Below are 17,637 nucleotides of genomic sequence, written 5' to 3' on the forward strand. Positions count from 1 at the left end.
CAAAATGATGCGACAGTGATGTAGTAAGAATTGCTAATGAACTCAAAATGATGCTAACAGTAATGGAGTGAAACTTTCGAATAACCTCAAAGTGATGCTGACAGTCATGTAGTAAGTGTTGCTACGAACCTCAAAATTGCAACAGTAATGTAGTAAAGGTTGCTACGAACCTCAAAATATTGCGACAGGGATGTCGGAAGAATTGCTAATGAACTCAAAATGATGCTAACAGTAATGTAGTAAGAGTTTCGAACACCCTCAAAGTGATGCTGACAGTCATTTAGTAAGAGTTGCTAATGAACTATATTCAATGCTACAGTGATGTCGTGAGAATTGCTCATAAACTCAAAATGATGCTAACAGTAATGTAGTGATAGTTGCTAAAAAACTCAAAGTGATGCTGACAGTAATGTAGTAAGAGTTGCTACGAACCTCAAAATAAAGTGACAGTGATGTCAGAAGAATTGCTAATGATCTCAAAATGATGCGACAGTGATTTAGTAAGAATTGCTAATGAACTCAAAATGATGCTAAAATTAATGGAGTGAAACTTTCGAATAACCTCAAAGTGATGCTTACAGTCATGTAGTAAGTGTTGCTACGAACCTCAAAATAATGCGACAGTAATGTAGTAAAAGTTGCTACGAACCTCAAAATATTGCGACAGTGATGTCGGAAGAATTGCTAATGAACTCAAAATGATGCTAACAGTAATGTAGTGATAGTTGCTAATCAACTCAGTGTTGCTTACAGTAATGTAGTAAGTGTTTCGAATAACCTCAAAGTGATGCTGACAGTCATGTACTAAGAGTTGCTACGAACCTCAAAATAATGCGACAGTAATGTAGTAAAAGTTGCTACGAACCTCAAAATATTGCGACAGTGATGTCGGAAGAATTGCTCATGAACTTAAAATGATGCGAAAGTAATGTAGTGGTAGTTGCTAATCAAGTCAGTGATGCTTACAGTAATGTAGTAAGTGTTTCGACTAACCTCAAAGTGATGGTGACAGTCATGTAGGAAGATTTGCTACGAACCTCAAAATAATGCAACAGTAATGTAGTAAGAGTTGCTACGAACCTCAAAATAATGCGAAAGTAATGTAGTAAAACTTGCTACGAACCTCAAAATATTGCGACAGTGATGTCGGAAGAATTGCTAATGAACTCAAGATGATGCTAACAGTAATGTAGTGGTAGTTGCTAATCAAGTCAGTGAAGCTTACAGTAATGTAGTAAGTGTTTCGAACAACCTCAAAGTGATGCTTACAGTAATGTAGTATGTGTTTCGAATAACCTCAAAGTGATGGTGACAGTCATGTAGGAAGAGTTGCTACGAACCTCAAAATAATGCGACAGTAATGTAGTAAGAGTTGCTACGAACCTCAAAATAATGCGACAGTGATGTCAGAAGAATTGCTAATGAACTCAAAATGATGCTAACAGTAATGTAGTGGTAGTTGCTCATCAAGACAGTGATGCTTACAGTAATGTAGTCAGTGTTTCGAATAACCTCAAAGTGATGGTGACAGTCATGTAGGAAGAGTTGCTACGAACCTCAAAATAATGTGACAGTGATGTCAGAAGAATTGCTAATGATCTCAAAATGATGCGACAGTGATTTCGTAAGAATTGCTAATGAACTCAAAATGATGCTAACAGTAATGGAGTGAACGTTTCGAATAACCTCAAAGTGATGCTGACAGTCATGTACTAAGAGTTGCTACGAACCTTAAAATAATGCGACAGTAATGTCAGAAGAATTGCTAATGATCTCAAAATGATGCGACAGTGATGTAGTAAGAATTGCTAATGAACTCAAAATGATGCTAACAGTAATGGAGTGAACCTTTCGAATAACCTCAAAGTGATGCTTACAGTCATGTAGCAAGTGTTGCTACGAACCTCAAAATAATGCGACAGTAATGTAGTAAAAGTTGCTACGAACCTCAAAATATTGCGACAGTGATGTCGGAAGAATTGCTAATGAACTCAAAATGATGCTAACAGTAATGTAGTGATAGTTGCTAATCAACTCAGTGATGCTTACAGTAATGTAGTAAGTGTTTCGAATAACCTCAAAGTGATGCTTACAGTCATGTAGCAAGTGTTGCTACGAACCTCAAAATAATGCGACAGTAATGTAGTAAAAGTTGCTACGAACCTCAAAATATTGCGACAGTGATGTCGGAAGAATTGCTAAAGATCTCAAAATGATAGAACAGTGATTTAGTAAGAATTGCTCATGAACTCAAAATGATGCTAACAGTAATGTAGTAAGAGTTTCGAATAACCTCAAAGTGATGCTGACAGTAATGTAGTAAGTGTTGCTACGAACCTTAAAATAATGCAACAACAATGTAGTAAGAGTTGCTACAAACCTCAAAATAATGCGAAAGTAATGTAGTAAAAGTTGCTACGAACCTCAAAATATTGCGACAGTGATGTCGGAAGAATTGCTAATGAACTCAAAATGATGCTAACAGTAATGGAGTGAAAGTTTCGGATAACCTCAAAGTGATGCTGACAGTCATGTGGTGAGAGTTGCGAGTAACCTAAAAATGATGCTGACGGTGATGTCGTAAGAATTGCTATTAAAATCAAAATGATGCTAACAGTAATTTAGTGATAGTTGCTAATAAACTCAGTGATGCTTACAGTAATGTAGTAAGTGTTTCGAACAACCTCAAAGTGATGCTGACAGTCATGTAGTAAGAGTTGCTACGATCCGTAAATAATGCAACAGTCATGTAGTAAGATTTGCTACGAACCTCAAAGTAATGCGACAGTGATTTCAGAAGAATTGGTAATGATCTCAAAATGATGCGACCGTGATGTCGTAAGAATTGCAATTAAACTCAAAATGATTCTAACAGTAATGTAGTGATAGTTGCTAATAATCTCAGTGATGCTTAAAGTAATGTAGTAAGTGTTTCGAACAACCTCAAAGTGATGCTGACAGTCATGTAGTAAGAATTGCTACGAACCTCCAAATAATGAGACAGTGATTTAGTAAGAATTGCTAATAAACTCAACATGATGCTAACAGTAATGTAGAGATAGTTGCTAATAAACTCAAAGTGATGCTGACAGTAATGTAGTAAGAGTTGCTATGAACCTTAAAATAATGCGACAGTGATGTCAGATGAATTGGTAATGATCTCAAAATGATGCGACAGTGATGTCCTAAGAATTGCGAATGAACTCAAAATGATGCTAACAGTAATGGAGTGATAGTTGCTCATAAAGTCAGTGATGCTTACAGTAATGTAGTAAGAGTTTCGAACAACCTCTAAGTGATGCTGACAGTCTTGTAGTAAGAGTTGCTACTACCCTCAAAATAATGCTACAGTGATGTAGTGGGAGTTTCAACTATTCTCAAAAGGATGCTTCAGTGATGTAGTGAGATTTGCTACTAACCTCAAAATGATGCTGCAGTAATGCAATGAGAGTTGCTATTGACCTAACAAATGATGCTACTGTGATGTGGTGAGAGTTGCGAAAAACCTCAAACATGCTGACAATAATGTAGAAAGAGTTGCTAAAAATCTCAAAATGATGCCACAGAAATGTAGTGAGAGTTGCTACTAATTTAAAAATGATGCTTACAGTAATGTAGTGAGAGTTGCTACTATCATCAGATTGATGCTACAGTAATGTCGTGAGAGTTCTCCTCACCTCAAAATAATGCTGACAGAAATGTAGTGAGAATTGCTAGGAACCTTTAAATGATTCGACAGTGGTGTAGTAAGAGTTACTACTATCCTCAAAACGATGCTCCAGTGATGTAGTAAGAGTTGCTACTACCCTCAGAAATGATGCTCTAGTGATGTGGTGAGAGTTGCTAAAAACCTCAAAATGATGCTACACTGATGTGGTGAGAGTTCTACGAACCTCAAAATGATGCTAGAGTGATGTGAGAGTTGCTACTAATTTAAAAATGATGCTAAAGTGATGTAATGAGAGTTGCTACGAACCTAAGAAATTATGCGACAGTGATGTAGTGAGAGTTGCTACTAATGTTAAAATGATGCTGACAGTGATGTAATGAGAGTTGCGACGAACCTCAAAATGATGCTTACAGTGATGTAGTGAAACTGCGACTAACATCAAAATGATGCTTGCAGTGATATAATGAGAGTTGTTACGAACCTCAAAATGATGCGAACGTGATGTAATGAGAGTTGCTATTAACCTAAGAAATGATGCGACAGTGATGTCGTGAGATTCGCTACGAATCTCAAAATGATGCTAAAGTGATGCAATGAGAGTTGCTACGAACCTAAGAATGATTTTACACTGATGTAGTGAGAGTTGCTCCTATTTTCAAAGTGATGCTTCAGTGATGTAATGAGAGTCACTACTAACCTAAGAAATGATGCTACAGTGATGTGAGAGTTGCTCCTAACCTCAAAATGATGTTACAGTCATGTGGTGAGAGTTGCTACTAATCTCAAAATGATGCTAAAGTGATGTAATTAGAGTTGCTACTAACCTAAGAAATGATGCGACAGTGATGGAGTGAGAGTTGCTGGGATGCTCAAAATGATGCTGACAGTCATGGAGTGAGAGTTACTACGAACCTCAAAATGATGCTGCAGTGATGAAGTAAGAGTTGACACTATCCTCAAAATGATGCTTACAGTCATGTAGTGAGAGTTTCTGCTTAACTGAAAATAGAGCAACAGTGATGTAGTGAGAGTTGCTACTCATCTAAAAATTATGCGACAGTCATGTATTAAGAGTTTCTTCTCAAATAAGAAATGATAATCAAGTAATGCAATGAGAGCTGCTACTAACCTAAGAAATTATGCTACAGTGATGTAGTGAGAGTTGCTACTAATGTCAAAATGATGCTGACAGTGATGTAATGAGATTTGATACTCACCTAAGAAATGATACTACAAATGATACAAATGATACTCAAAATGATGCAAAAGTGATGGAATGAGAGTTGCGACAAACCTCAAAATGATGATTACAGTGATGTAGTGAGAGTTGCTACTACTCTAAGAAATGATGCTACAGTGATATAGTGAGAGTTTCTACGAATCTCAAAATGATGCAGACAGAACAATAGTGAGAGTTTATGCTGACGTCAAAATGATGCTACAGTGATGTAGTGAGAGTTTCAATTAATCTCAAAATGATGCTTCAGTGATGTGAGAGTTGCTACTAACCTAAAATGATTTTACAGTCATGTGGAAACAGTTGCTAAAAATCTAAAAATGATGCTACAGTGATGTAGTGAGAGTTGCTACGAATCTCAAAATGATGCTGACAGTGATGTAGTGAGAGTTGCTACTAATGTCAAAATGATGCGACAGTAATGTCGTGAGAGTTGCTACTAATGTCAAAATGATGCGACAGTAATGTCGTGAGAGTTGCTACTAATGTCAAAATGATGCTGACAGTGATGCAATGACAGTTGCTACTAATTTCAAAATGATGCTAAAGTGATATAATGAGAGTAATGAGAGTTGCTACTAATGTCAAAATGATGCTACAGTCATGGAGTGAGAGTTACTACGAATCTCAAAATGATGCTAACAGTCTTGTGAGCTTCATCAAGACACAGGCCACTATTTGTGGTCATGCATCATTGTGGCCGACCAATGGTCCAACTTCATCAGTCAGTCAGTCAGAGACATTCGCATTTGTCGGCCTGGCCTGCTGCCAAAGACTAACTCTGCTATAGTTGATTTACCTGTGCAGCCATGTCACGCTCCTCTCGGCCACCTCCACGGTCAGACGCCAGGTTAAACCAGCCAATGGCGTAAGAATCACTCTCAGAATCTGAAGCGCTCGTAGCTGCAGGGTTTTTCCACACAGCTTCTGTTGAGAGACAAAGTCCATCACTTGATTAACTCTCACCAACAGAAATGTGCAGTTTTCCACTCAGGACAGCTGCTGCATGCTGCTGTTTGTAAAAAGAAGGTCCAGTGGATCCGTTCAGTTCTACATTATTCAGCAGAGAGATGTCACCATTGAATAATGACCATATTTCCTAAAATTATAGCTCAACCACAGAGGGACCAGGCTACGAGAATGACCTCTGTTTACTAGGAGTGCTTCTCCTATGGTGGTGAACTCCTCAGCTGTCAGTGGAGTCAAATCTGTCTTAGAGAGGCCAGAGGTTCCCACACTGGTTCCCTCTCATCATGCAGCCCTGACAGCTGTGTGTGCTGTTCCAGCGTGTTGGCACCTCACTGATGAGTTTCAGGGTTGGCCCTCCCATCTGTTGCTGCACCTGAGCCAGCTTCTCCTTGGCTGTAGTGCTGATCTGAAGGATGTGACAGTGTTCCTGGCTTTGTGTCTGATGATGGAAGTGGGGATCTGATCACAGGATTTTCTGACTCCTAGATTCAGACGATGTGCAGTGCAGACTGAGTGGTGAATTTGGAGCTGTCTAGTGGATGCTGTCATGTTTGGTGCTGCGTCGCTCACAAGACACTTCACTTTGTTGGTGATGGCCCAGTCCTCCATCAGGCCTCTTTGGACTGGGGCCAAACTGTCAGCAGGGTGACTTTGTGGAAAGTCTTGCACTCCCAACACATTCATTCTCACGAATGCAGTGACAGGTCAGAGCCAAGGGAGCCTCCATGTCCACAGATGTCCACATGGCAGCTGGACTTCCTTTTTCACTCCTTCCCGTTCCTCCTGGTTCTTTTTGGCCACCGTTTGTTTGATGGTCTGAAAATGACACCCAGAGTAAATCAATACATTGAAATTAGAGATGAAATAAACTGGAGATATCAACGACTGCTTTACATCATTTCCACACAAACCTTCCTGGTTGGCAAACATATGAGGCTCAAGGACCTGAACCAGTTCCCTGAACCCTTCCCTCTCAACAGTGCTGAGGGGCTGGCAGTCCTTCAGGATCAAATTCAGCAGAGCCTCATCCAGCATCTGCTTCCTGGAAGCTGGATGGTTAAAGATGAAGGAGAGAAGAAATGAATAGGAATTAATGATCAATGAAGCAACTGTGAGTCAGTTGGAGAGTGGCTGTATACCTGAGTTCATCCTGGTGGATCTGGGACTTCATTCTCATGCCTGGCCCCATCATGCCTCAGCACTGAAGAGGTGCTTTTGTTGAGATGAGACGCTTCTGTCCAACAAGTGCGACATTCAACCTGCAGAAAAGAACATGAGTGCTCAGCTAAAAGTTCCTTTCTTCATGGTGACTGGTGTTTCTTAGTCTTAGACCACCAGGTTTCCAATGAGGTGTATCGGATACGTTGTTGTGTGCCGCTGAAATCCGTCCAATTCCGGCGTTGTTTCCTCATGAAATATGTTTGCCTTAAAGCTCATTAAAGTGTTGAACCACAATATCGTTCACCATAACTGAGTCAACTTCAAGATAACCTACTTCTACATTCCAGTCCCGGCTGCTCCTGTTCTGCTGCAGTCCAGAAAACAACAACCCGATACAATTGGCGCTCCTTCCCACAGCTCCGGCCCGGATCCGCATGGTTCCGCTGACTGACTGTGAGACGCGCTCCCTCCAGGGTGGCACAGCCCGATGGGGGTCCTTATCTGGCACGGGGGCGTAAAACAGGTGCGACTGGAAAACCTGGTTTATTCTGCGTCGAGGGAACGCGTTGCTCTGCAATACACCGCCAAGCCGCTAGGGGGTGAGGCTTTGTCTTTATTGTTTACGGGCTCTTGTCGGATTCCTCGGTTTTCTTCCGGTCACAGACAACAATTGTTGGCCATTTGTCAGTCTTTGTAGTGCCGCGAAGAGGCGTTGTAGAGGTGGTCGTACTTGAGCACCTCCTCGATAATCCTCTCTTCGGCTTGGTCCATTTTTTCTTGGAGCTTTCACCACAGAAACTTTGAAAATGGCGGTGTTGCTTTGCCGCGACTCAACCGGAAATAACGTTCTGAGCGGGACCAATCACAGTCCTCGACGTTGACGTCACCACGCGTCGACGCGATGCGTAAGCAGGATTTTTTGGAGGCGCGTTTCAGGCTACGGCGTACGGTCTGCGTCGACGGCGTAGGTACGAATACTACTCGACACAGAAGCATAAATCAGGCTTAAATCAGGCTATATAGTCCAACAGGAAGTTAGCATGTCAGGGATGAGACACGCTTATCGTCCAACAGGAAGTTAGCATGTCATGGATGAGACACGCTTATCGTCCAACAGGAAGTTAGCATGTCAGGGATGAGACACGCTGATAGTCCAACAGGAAGTTAGCATGTCAGGGATGAGACACGCTTATCGTCCAACAGGAAGTTAGCATGTCAGGGATGAGACACGCTTATCGTCCAACAGGAAGTTAGCATGTCAGGGATGAGACACGCTTATCGTCCAACAGGAAGTTAGCATGTCAGGGATGAGACACCCTGATAGTCCAACAGGAGGTTAGCATGTCAGGGATGAGACACGCTTATCGTCCAACAGGAAGTTAGCATGTCAGGGATGAGACACCCTGATAGTCCAACAGGAAGTTAGCATCTCCATGGTTCCCTTGACCAGAAGCCAGTGGGATCGTTCCATTCTGACATCTTGATTGACATTTGTCCTTCTCTTAGCTAAATAGCTGGCAATCATTTGAAAAAAACCTTGATTTACTTTTTGTATTTTGATCTTCAGCTCATTTGCATACTTTTGTTAAAATTCTCCCCTTTTTGTCTTTTTTTTCTGCTGTTTTTAGTCCACCTGGTGCCAAAAGACCAGTTCAGCATGGACTACGTTGAACCTTCAGTCCGCTGCATCAGCACCCATGGACGGTTCCCCCCTGACAGGAGGATTCTGGTGAGGAACATTAGTGGGACAGCGCTCTTGTTAGAACGGTTCTGATCCACCCCCCCCCCCCCCGTAGCTCCTCCTGTGTCCCCTCAGCGCTCTTGTTAGAACGGTTCTGATCCGCCTTCCCTCCCCATGTAGCTCCTCCTGTGTCCCCTCAGCGCTCTTGTTAGAACGGTTCTGATCCACCTTCCCTCCCCCTGTAGCTCCTCCTGTGTCCCCTCAGGCTCTTGTTAGAACGGTTCTGATCCACCTTCCCTCCCCCTGTAGCTCCTCCTGTGTCCCCTCAGCGCTCTTGTTAGAACGGTTCTGATCCACCTTCCCTCCCCCTGTAGCTCCTCCTGTGTCCCCTCAGGCTCTTGTTAGAACGGTTCTGATCCACCTTCCCTCCCCCTGTAGCTCCTCCTGTGTCCCCTCAGCGCTCTTGTTAGAAGGGTTCTGATCCACCTTCCCTCCCCCTGTAGCTCCTCCTGTGTCTCCTCAGCGCTCTTGTTAGAACGGTTCTGATCCACCTTCCCTCCCCCTGTAGCTCCTCCTGTGTCCCCTCAGCGCTCTTGTTAGAACGGTTCGGATCCACCTTCCCTCCCCCTGTAGCTCCTCCTGTGTCCCCTCAGCGCTCTTGTTAGAACGGTTCTGATCCACCTTCCCTCCCCCTGTAGCTCCTCCTGTGTCCCCTCAGCGCTCTTGTTAGAACAGTTCTGATCCACCTTCCCTCCCCCTGTAGCTCCTCCTGTGTCCCCTCAGCGCTCTTGTTAGAACGGTTCTGATCCACCTTCCCTCCCCCTGTAGCTCCTCCTGTGTCCCCTCAGCGCTCTTGTTAGAACGGTTCTGATCCACCTTCCCTTCCCCTGTAGCTCCTCCTGTGTCCCCTCAGCGCTCTTGTTGGAAGGGTTCTGATCCACCTTCCTTCCCCCTGTAGCTCCTCCAGTGTCCCCTCGGCGCTCTTGTTAGAACAGTTCTGATCCACCTTCCCTCCCCCTGTAGCTCCTCCTGTGTCCCCTCAGCGCTCTTGTGAGAACGGTTCTGATCCACCTTCCCTCCCCCTGTAGCTCCTCCTGTGTCCCCTCAGCGCTCTTGTGAGAATGGTTCTGATCCACCTTCCCTCCCCCTGTAGCTCCTCCTGTGTCCCCTCAGCGCTCTTGTTAGAAGGGTTCTGATCCACCTTCCCTCCCCCTGTAGCTCCTCCTGTGTCCCCTCACGTTTCCAAACTCCCTCCCACTGGCTGGTGCTGAAGGAGGGCCAGAGCTCCTCCTACAGGAGCCCATCCTGGCCTCCCCCGCTGCAGCTCCTCCACTGACCTCCCACCAGAGAGATGAGCCCCCTGGTTCAGAGGTGACAGACCACCTCTGGGAGCAGACAACAGAGACCACATCAGGCTGGACTCCGTGCAGGTACGGAGGCTGACGGCTGCTGAGTGAGTGAGTTTACGACGCTCCCACCACTGCTGCTGGATTGATTTAACACATCTGGAATATTTAGATTTATTCTGGGTCAACATCTGCATCTGTTGAAGTCCTCAGTTCCCATGCAGGTGGTGTTGTTCCAGATAAAAGGTCTCAATAACAGCATCACTCCAGATGAAACCATTCCAAAGAAGGCTAAGTGGAGCTGGCATATCAGCCCCCAATGGAAGCCTGCTGCTGCTGCCAAGCTCTCCATGTCATCACGGAAAAGTTGATTGTTCAACTCAATGTTTTTCCCATTGGGAGGAGATTTGTTGTTCCACCATGAAGTCTTTTCTGGTGATGAGTTTGTGTGTTGTAGTCGCATGAAGATATCTTGTTATCATGATCAACTCATCTGGCCTGGTGGAAGAACGCTGCTGTGTTTGGATTCAGACGAGTCAAATCTGAACCAGGGACTTGTAGTTTTATCCTCGGTCTCCGGACTCATAAAATGGAGACCGGCCCAGTTTGACACTTTTGAACTCCTCCATGATGTTCAAATCTCATGACTGAGATTCGTGATTGGAAACATCGGCGGTTCAGGAAAGAAAACATGTACCATTGAACATCGCTCTCATCCTTCTACTCAGAACGCTGCGGTGGACTCCACCGTGTCCAGGCTTTGGGCAGATACGTCTTCATCCTCCACCACCACCAGCCGCTCCACCCCACCCACCCTGTGCAGGTCTACATTACCAGGGTCGGATCTGGCAGGGTGGAGGATCTTTGATTCATCTTAGCTTTCCTGCTCCGGCTGTTTGAGAAACATTCAAATGGAGATGGTTGTTTGTGTCTTTCAGGCCACGCCAACGCCTCCTTCTGTCCCCACGCTTACGGCTGCCGAAACGTGCCGGTGTCTGAAAACCAGATCATTCTGGATGTGCCGGACCACCAGGTCCTCCTCACCTGCAGGTTCCTGCAGGCAGAGCCCTGTGGTGGTAGGTTTCCTGCTCCTCTGCTGGACTGATACCCTCTCCCTTTCCCCACACGTATCTGCTGTTTCTACTCTGTGCCTCCTTCTCCTCTGTCAGGCCTGGACTTCTTCCTTCTGTCTCTCCAAGATTACGTCCTGGTGGTGCCTGAGAGCAGCTCCAGCTCCAGCTCCCTGAACCAAGAACCACTGGAGAAATCTGACCACTTCATCAGCAACTGTGGCCTCAACAGCTTTCATGTCAAGTCGGTGTCTCCAAGCCTGAGTTGGTCCATGTTCTGTATCCCTGAATGTTCTAGAGGAACTAAACTGGGCCTGACTGGGACGCTTCTGTCTGCTCAGATTTGGGTTGTGAATGCATTCATATGTCATTTACAAGCATTGGAACTAAAGACCTGAGCCTCAAGAATATTTAGTTCTTGATTTACTTTCTCTTGCAGGGTTTTACTTTGTGCAAATTTTCTTTTTAAGATCTTTGTTTTTTGTTGTCCTTCCATTTAGCAAGTTTGGCTAAGAACCTTTTCCCCACTAAACTAATTTTCCTAAAATGTCTCGCTAACGTTTCCTTTTTCTCTGTCGTCCCTCCTGTCCTTGGTCTCCATTCTGTCTCAGCTCAGCTGTGTCTCTTGGGCTCTCTTCATCAACGGCGCCCTGCCTTGTGCCTGCCATGAGGTTGGAGCTGAGAGTGACACCTGCGAGCAATTGGTGGTCTGTGCCGCTGCAGGCCCCACGTGATTGGCCGAGACTGCTCCATGTGGGCCGCGGGTTGCTGGGGATTCCCCACTGCAGACGTGAGTGTCAGATTGGATGAATGATGAGTAATAAGGGCTTTTAATGATGAGTGAGAGGACGGACCAAAGCAACCTGTCCAACCATCTGAGGACAGTTTGTTGTTCTAGTTTCATTTCTTACAACGTTACTGTCAGCATCATTTTGAGTTCATTAGCAACTATCACTACATTACTGTGAGCATCATTTTGGGATCTTTCGCAATTCTTACTACATCACTGTCAGCATCATTTTGAGTTCATTAGCAATTCTTACTACATCACTGTCCCATCATTTCAGATCATTAGCCATTCGTACTACATCACTGTCACATTATTTTGAGGTTCATAGTAACTCTTACTGCATCACTAGCATTATTTTAAGGTTATTACCAGACTTACGACATTCCTGTCAGCATCATTTTGAGGTTATTAGCAATTCTTACGACATCACTGTAGCATTATTTTGACGTGAGTAGCAACTCTTACTCCATGACTGTCAGCATCACTTTGAGGTTGTTCGAAACACTTACTACATTCCTGCAAGCATCACTGAGTTGATTAGCAACACTCACTACATTACTGTAAACATCACTGAGATTATTAGCAATTATCACTACGTTACTTTTGGCATCATTTTGAGTTCATTAGCAATTATTCCTACATCACTGTCGCATCATTTTGAGATCATTAGTAATTCTTACGACATCACTGTAGCATTATTTTGAGGTTATTAGCAACTCTTAATACATTACTGTCAGCATCATTTTTAGGTTATTCGAAACTTTCACTACATTACTGTTAGCATCATTTTGAGTTCAATAGCAACTCTTCTGACATCACTGTCGCATTATTTTTAGGTTAGTGTCAACTTTTACTACATTTCTGTCAGCACCATTTTTAGGTTACTCGCATCTCTAACCACATGACTGTCAGCATCACTTTAAGGTTATTCGAAACTTTCACTACATTACTGTTAGCATCATTCTGAGTTCATTAGCAATTCTTACGACATCACTGTCGCATCATTTTGAGGTTCATAGCAGCTCTTACTACATTACTGTCAGCATCATTTTTAGGTTACTCGCAACTTTCACTGCATTACTGTTAGCATCATTTTGAGTTCATGAGCAATTCTTACTACATCACTGTCCCGTCATTTCAGATCATAAGCAATTCTTGCTACATCACTATCACATCATTTTGAAGTTCGTAGTAACTCTTACGACATTACTGTTGCATTATTTTAAGGCTCGTAGCAACTCTTCCTACATGACTGTCAGCATCACTTTGAGGTTATTCGAAACACTTACTACATGACTGTAAGCATCACTGAGTTGATTAGCAACTATCACTCCATTACTGTTAGCATCATTTTGAGTTCATTAGCAATTCTTACTACATCACTGTCGCAATATTTTGAGGTACGTAGCAACTTTTACTACATTACTGTCGCATTATTATGAGGTTCGTAGCAACTCTTAGGACATGACTGTCAGCATCACTTTGAGGTTATTCGAAACGTTCACTCCATTACTGTTAGCATCATCTTGAGTTCATTAGCAATTCTTCTGACATCACTGTCGCAATATTTTGAGGTTCGTAGCAACTTTTACTACATTACTGTCGCATTATTTTGAGGTTCGTAGCAACTGTTTGTACATGACTGTCAGCATCACTTTGAGGTTATTCGAAACGTTCACTCCATTACTGTTAGCATCATTTTGAGTTCATTAGCAATTCTTACTAAATCACTGTCGCATCTTTTTGAGATCTTTAGCAATTCTACTGACATCACTGTCGCATTATTTTGAGGTTCGTAGAAACTCTTACTACATTACTGTAAGCATCACTGAGTTTATTAGCAACTATCGCTACATTACTGTTAGCATCATTTTGAGGTTTGAAGCAACTGTTACTACATGACTGACAGCATCACTTTTAGGTTGTTCGAAACACTTACTACATTACTGTAACCATCACTGAGTTAATTAGCAACTATCACTACATTACTGTTAGCATCATTTTGAGTTCATTAGCAATTCTTCCGATATCACTGTCGCAATATTTTGAGGTTCGTAGCAACACTTACTACATGACTGTCAGCATCACTTTGAGTTTATTCGAAACTTTCACTCCATTACTGTTAGCATCATTTTGAGTTCATTAGCAATTCTTACTACATCACTGTCGCATCATTTTGAGATCATTAGCAATTCTTCCGACATCACTGTCGCATTATTTTGAGGTTCGTACAAACTCTTACTACATGACTTTCAGCATCACTTTGAGGTTATTCGAAACACTTACTACATTACTGTAAGCAACATTGAGTTGATTAACAACTATCACTACATTACTGTTAGCATCATTTTGAGTTCATTAGCAATTCTTCCGACATCACTGTCAAAATATTTTGAGGTTCGTAGCAACTTTTACTACATTACTGTCGCATTATTTTGAGGTTCGTAGCAACTCTTAGTACATGACTGTCAGCATCACTTTGAGGTTATTCGAAACACTTACTACATTACTGTAAGCATCACTGAGTTGATTAGCAACTATCACTACATTACTGTTAGCATCATTTTGAGATCATTCGCAATTCTTCCGACATCACTGTCACAATATTTTGAGGTTCGTTGCAACTCATACTACATTATTGTTGCATTATTTTAAGGTTCGTAGCAACTCTTACTACATTACTGTCAGCATCACTTTGAGTTTATTAGCAACTATCACTACATTACTGTTAGCATCCTTTTGAGTTGTTGAGCAATTCTCACGACATCACTGTAGCATTAAATTGAGTTCATTAGCAACTCTTACTAAATGACTGTCAGCATCACTTTGAGGTTGTTTCAAACTCTGACTACATTACTGTAAGCATCACTGAGTTTCTTAGCAACTATCACTACATTACTGTTAGCATCATTTTAAGTTCATTAGCAATTCTTCCTACATTACTGTCGCATTATTTTGAGGTTCGTAGCAACTGTTTGTACATGACTGTCAGCATCACTTTGAGGTTATTCGAAACGTTCACTCCATTACTGTTAGCATCATTTTGAGTTCATTAGCAATTCTTACTAAATCACTGTCGCATCTTTTTGAGATCTTTAGCAATTCTACTGACATCACTGTCGCATTATTTTGAGGTTCGTAGAAGCTCTTACTACATGACTGTAAGCATCACTTTGAGGTTATTCAAAACACTTACTACATTACTGTAAGCATCACTGAGTTCATTAGCAACTATCGCTACATTACTGTTAGCATCATTTTGAGGTTTGAAGCAACTGTTACTACATGACTGACAGCATCACTTTTAGGTTGTTCGAAACACTTACTACATTACTGTAACCATCACTGAGTTAATTAGCAACTATCACTACATTACTGTTAGCATCATTTTGAGTTCATTAGCAATTCTTCCGATATCACTGTCGCAATATTTTGAGGTTCGTAGCAACACTTACTACATGACTGTCAGCATCACTTTGAGTTTATTCGAAACTTTCACTCCATTACTATTCGCATCATTTTGAGTTCATTAGCAATTCTTACTACATCACTGTCGCATCATTTTGAGATCATTAGCAATTCTTCCGACATCACTGTCGCATTATTTTGAGGTTCGTAGAAACTCTTACTACATGACTGTCAGCATCACTTTGAGGTTATTCGAAACACTTACTACATTACTGTAAGCATCACTGAGTTGATTAGCAACTATCACTACATTACTGTTAGCATCATTTTGAGTTCATTAGCAATTTTTCAGACATCACTGTCGCAATATTTTGAGGTTCGTAGCAACTTTTACGACATTACTGTCGCATTATTTTGAGGTTCGTCGCAACTCTTAGTACATGACTGTCAGCATCACTTTGAGGTTATTCGAAGCGTTCACTCCATTACTGCTAGCATCATTTTGAGTTCATTAGCATTTCTTACTAAATCACTGTCGCATCATTTTGAGATCTTTTGCAATTCTTCTGACATCACTGTCGCATTATTTTGAGGTTCGTAGCAACTTTTACTACATTACTGTCGCATTATTTTGAGGTTTGTAGCAACTCTTACTACATGACTTTCAGCATCACTTTGAGGTTATTCGAAACTTTCACTCCATTACTGTTAGCATCATTTTGAGTTCATTAGCAATTCTTACTACATCACTGTCGCATCATTTTGAGATCATTAGCAATTCTTCTGACATCACTGTCACATTATTTTGAGGTTCGTAGCAACTCTTACTACATTATTGTTGCATTATTTTAAGGTTTGTAGCAACTCTTACTACACGACTGTCACCATCACTTTGAGGTTATTCGAAACACTTACTACATTACTGTAAGCATCACTGAGTTGATTAGCAACTATCACTACATTACTGTTAGCATCCTTTTGAGTTGTTGAGCAATTCTCACGACATCACTGCAGCATTAAATTGAGTTCATTAGCAATTCTTACTACATGACTGTCGCATTATTTTGAGGTTCGTAGCAACTCTTAGGACATGACTATCAGCATCACTTTGAGGTTATTCGAAACGTTCACTCCATTACTGTTAGCATCATTTTGAGTTCATTAGCAATTCTTTCTAAATCACTGTCGCATCTTTTTGAGATCTTTAGCAATTCCACTGACATCACTGTCGCATTACTTTGAGGTTCTTAGCAACTCTTATTATATGACTATCAGCATCACTTTGAGGTTCTTCGAAACACTTACTACATTACTGTAAGCATCACTGAGTTGATTAGGAACTATCACGACATTACTGTTAGCATCATTTTTAGTTCATTAGCAATTCTTCCGAAATCACTGTCGCAATATTTTGAGGTTCGTACCAACTTTTTCTACATTACTGTCGCATTATTTTGAGGTTTGTAGCAACTCTTACTACATGACTTTCAGCATCACTTTGAGGTTATTCGAAACTTTCACTCCATTACTGTTAGCATCATTTTGAGTTCATTAGCAATTCTTACTACATCACTGTCGCATCATTTTGAGATCATTAGCAATTCTTCTGACATCACTGTCACATTATTTTGAGGTTCGTAGCAACTCTTACTACATTATTGTTGCATTATTTTAAGGTTCGTAGCAACTCTTACTACATGACTGTCAGCATCACTTTGAGTTTATTCGCAACTATCACTACATTACTGTTAGCATCATTTTGAGTTCATTAGCAATTCTTACGACATCACTGTCCCATCAGTTTGAGATCATTAACAATTCTTTTGACATCACTGTCGCATTACTTTGAGGTTCGAAGCAACTCTTACTACATGACTGTCAGCATCACTTTGAGGTTGTTCGAAACTCTTACTACATGACTGTCAGCATCACTTTGAGGTTGTTCGAAACACTTACTACATTATTGTTCGCATCACTGAGTTTATTCGCAACTATCGCTTCATTACTGTTGGCGTCATTTTGAGTTTATTAGCAATTCATAGACATCACTGTAGCATTAAATTGAGGTTAGTAGCAACTCTTACTACATGACTGTCAGCATCACTTTGAGGTTGTTTGAAAAACTTACTACATTACTGTAAGCATCACTGAGTTTATTAGCAACTATCGCTACATTACTGTTAGCATCATTTTGAGGTTTGAAGCAACTGTTACTACATGACTGACAGCATCACTTTGAGGTTATTCGAAACACTTACTACATTACTGTAAGCATCACTGAGTTGATTAGCAACTATCACTCCAT

The 17,637-nt window shown here is 41.7% G+C and overlaps 1 long non-coding RNA gene across 1 annotated transcript; it reads left to right on the top strand.

Annotated features, from left to right (window-relative positions):
• Positions 1–7,980: 7,980 nt before the first annotated feature.
• Positions 7,981–10,076, top strand: LOC147271439 (uncharacterized). Its single transcript, XR_015115777.1, has 3 exons — positions 7,981–8,005; positions 8,666–8,766; positions 9,937–10,076. It is a non-coding gene; the product is annotated as an uncharacterized LOC147271439 (long non-coding RNA).
• Positions 10,077–17,637: the final 7,561 nt, after the last annotated feature.

This window comes from Aulostomus chinensis, chromosome 1 (genome assembly GCF_037954235.1).
Source record: "Aulostomus chinensis isolate RoL2024-O1b breed Wild chromosome 1, RoL_Achi_v1.0, whole genome shotgun sequence".
Taxonomy (NCBI): Eukaryota; Metazoa; Chordata; class Actinopteri; order Syngnathiformes; family Aulostomidae; genus Aulostomus; species Aulostomus chinensis.